Raw genomic sequence first — 4,037 nt, 5'->3', positions numbered from 1 at the left:
ATTCCAAACTCCTTAACCATCCTAACCCATTAATTCTTAATCTTTCATCCTTAACAATCCCTGATAATCCTCCGAGGCGTCTGAAAAGAAGATGGCCACTGGACCTTCTAATTTAAATTAATGTTTGAAGTACCACCAATGGGTGGTTCCTTCCAAAGATTTTCAAGTGTGTATGAAACATACAACATATTTACCTATTGTATTATTTTGTACAGTTTTAAATTACATTAAATAAATAATTAAAAAAACAAAATTATTTGTAGAACGGCGGTAAAGAAGTTCCACGTCAAAAAGTAACTTAAAAACTGATTGATTGGCATAATTTCTACTCTAGAATGAGAGGTCAATTTAGTGCGTTCTGAAAGACAAAAAAGAAGCTTTGAAGTATTCTCATCTTTTATAGCATGCTCTTGTCAACTCTTTTAAGTTGAATATTCAAACTTACAAACTTTCAGGTTAACATTAAAAAAACTGCAATAAATATTATTTTATTTAATGAATGAATTAAAACGTCCTCTAATTTATTCAATGAACAATTATTTGTATATCATACTTTCAAAAAAGAAGGGATTATGTAACCTAGAAATTTTCCTTTCTGTCTTTATTTCTATGAATGTCTATTATTAATATATTATTTAGGGGAAAATGGTCAGAATTGCGGTGAAAAATTAAACCAAAAATATTTTAGAACAATGCAATAAATTAACGCTTAAATTTTTGTTAAAAATTTTCCTTCCTTACTATATACATTACCACTGTTAATCCGATTTAAATGAAATTTTACGAGATGGAATATCGTATTACATTACCAGTTTTAACAGTCGGCTTTCCAGAAAATAGTCAGCAATAATGAACTTCAATTTTTATATAAATTAAAATCTATTGCCATTCTAAAAATAGTTAATAAATAATCGTGATGAACAATCTATCGATACTTACGTATCACAATTAAAATTCTGATCTTATTTATAACGTATAATTGATAAATTGTACTCGTTCTAACCATATTTTAATAAAATTAAATGCAACCTGCCATTTATTGTCGTGCCACTGGTAATAAAAATTTGCTGGTATCGATATCTTGATACCAGAGGTAACAAGGCATAGTATTCATATAGGAAATGAATAAAATCCTTAAAATTGAAAATCTCCACCCAAGTTTTAAACATTGAGGAAGAGATTCGGGTCCGTGTCTGTCTATATTCAAATCCGTGTTTGGGTAAATACCTACTTCCGTTAATCCCATTATGATATAATTTTCAAGTATGTTCATGTTCAGACAAAAAAGATCGGTCTTACATCAATATTACGTATCCAATTAAGCGTTTTCTGTGACCCACCTATACCGAAAATTACAAGTCAGATTTGGCTTAAAGTTTAAATGTGGTAAAATAACAATTTTATCAAATCCTGTCCACTATTTTCAAATGAAAAAAAAAGCATTATTATATTATAAATATAAGCAAATAAAGTATTATATCAGATTATTATATTATAAAACCAATTGCAAAAAAATTATTCTAACTTATGAAATTGGCAGCCTTTTGTTGTCGTTGAATTTAATTATAAACAGGTGAATGTAAACTATAAGATCTTGAAATAAAGAATTATACTTTCATTTCCAGTTTACAAAAAAAAAACCGTTCGCGCAGCAAGAATTCTATTTCTTAACAGGCATATACATACATATAAGCAGTCTGGGCGAGCCTAACAGGTGTGGTACCATTGGGCAAGAACCAGTTAAAGTTCAAACTCAGTGGCCCAAATAATACCAGCATGAAAGTAACGTGACCACGGTGCAAAACTGGCCAGGTTCAACATAACCAGTACTAAATCGATAGGAGGAAAGTGCAGAGTTCCATGCATTTATGCACTTTACAACCATAGTAAGGCACTATAGGTCGTGGACCTCTCAGATCTGTAGTCATAGGTGTGTCTTAAAAGTCCATTGTACTTCAGAACGGGCGTGAATAATTTCGTCACGTACCTACCACTCGTAAGTGAAGAAGAAAAAAAATTTCTCTGCCGAAGAAAACAAATTGAATTGTTAATATGTTTCAAAGTATATGAACGTAATGCTTTTGAATTCTTCTAATTTTTATATCTCAAATCCTTTAAAAACTATTAGCGAATATGTACCAAGACAGTATTTAAAAAAAAAGAAGAATATTCGCTGTCCTGTGACGATTTGTCCCCTAAAATAAAGAAAAACAAAGGAAATAAATAAACATATGCAAGCTAAAGTATACTGCAAGCACTTTTTTAACATGTGATCAGTAAAAGTAAATCATAAAGAAATTATAATATTCATAATAATAGGAATAATAAAATAAGGATAGATTAAATTTTAATTAAATAGTGATTAAAATTAATAATTTTTATAAAAAATAATATAAATTTATTACAAAAACAAAATATCGATAACGAAGGATAAAAGCAGAAGAGAATTAAATAAATAATAGTTCTAGGCATAAATATAAAAATAAAAGTGAATTATTTAATTGGTGAAAGATCCGTAAAACACAAATGAAGTATTTTACAGGTAGAATTAGGTAGGAATTTAAATATTATAGAGCAAAAGTTACAACAGTCGGGTTGTGTGTACATGTTGACACACAGAAAGTTGATATTCCACAAAATGGATGGGCGAAAGGAAAGGAGTTTTGGAATATTGGGAGGTTTTTTGTATAGAACAGGTCACTATTAGCGAAACTTAATCCAATACTAAGAAAAAAAAAAAAGAAACTGAAGGTTTTTAAAAGTTTTTTTTATGAGTTATACATAAAGTAAACTTCTAGTAGGAGTAAAGGTTAGATTTCTTAAAATGTCAGGTTAAGGGAGAAAAAAATAATTTTTTAATATTTGAAATTGTTTAATGATTTTTAGTTTTATTTATAAGTTATTCATCAAGTAGACTTTTTTTATTAAAAGTAAAGATTAAATTCCGAATATAAAAAATTTAATTAATTTTAAATCCCGGACTTGTCTGATAATTATTTTCCAAAATTCGCTGCGTAAAGTAATATTACATTTAAATATTTAATTAATTAATTAACCCAACCAAATTTTTCTTTGATTCCTTCCAAACTTTATTGTTTAATTATATTAGCGAAAGTAAAAAATCTAAAATGTTCTGTTTAAATTCTAATTCAGGCTACTTTAAATATATTATTGGTAACAATTCTGAAAACCATAAAAATTAAATTTTACTAGAGCGATTATTTTATTCGCTTCTGTATTAATGACCTCTTACAATTAAAATTATCATTAAAGTATTGCTGTTTTATTTATTTTTATATTTAATTGGCAAAAGTAATTTACAATTGTTTAATTATAACAAAATTTATTTTGACTTTATTAAAAAAAAAAACTTTTCTTTCATGACATGACGTTTTTATACAACTTAAACACTAAGAGATCACTGTTTGTAAGTTTCACAAAGGAACAATAATAAGAAATAAAAAAAACTTAAATATTTGAATAAACATATTTTGTCGGATTATGTTTCTTGCTTACATAACATTAGTTCAATACTTCAAAAACATCTTCCTCAGTGCAAAGGGTGTTAAGACTCGACGTCCCATATTTTTCTGGAGTTTTGAATATTCCGAAATGAAACTTCCAAAGTCTTAGTTATAATTAATGGATTTTTTTTCTAAAGTAAAGTCGACTTTGTAATTAACCATTTATAGTCCTTTTCAAGCGCACTTATCCCGGTAATCTCAGTAAAAGATTTTCATAGAAAATCTAAGTCCAAAGTGATGTCACACCAGTGATTTTCAAATCCAACGCATCTTGCTGGATAAAATCCAATATTGAAAAGGTAAAATTATTATATTTTTTTTTAAAATTTGCAGACAACCTGTGCGTAATATTGAATAAACGTAAAGAACAAAATCGTTTGAAAATTCAATTTCCCTTAAGAATGTGGCGTCATATTTGAGATTAATTCATTATAAGAATTCGTCATCATGACGGTCTTTTGAGTATTATCAGTGGATACTAGAGTGTTCACTAGCTCAGTAGAACTAGGGTAT

The 4,037-nt window shown here is 27.8% G+C and overlaps 1 protein-coding gene across 2 annotated transcripts in view; it reads right to left on the bottom strand.

The window, feature by feature from the left end:
* Positions 1–4,037, bottom strand: part of LOC106688957 (uncharacterized) — a 19,567-nt gene that overhangs the window by 14,929 nt on the left and 601 nt on the right. The gene's annotated exons all lie outside the window — the stretch shown is intronic.

This window comes from Halyomorpha halys, unplaced genomic scaffold (assembly GCF_000696795.3).
Source record: "Halyomorpha halys isolate HHAL.00 unplaced genomic scaffold, Hhal_1.1 Scaffold45.1, whole genome shotgun sequence".
NCBI lineage: Eukaryota > Metazoa > Arthropoda > Insecta > Hemiptera > Pentatomidae > Halyomorpha > Halyomorpha halys.
The sequence above is the reverse complement of the archived record's forward strand: the minus strand, read 5'-3'. Positions and strand labels throughout refer to the sequence as shown.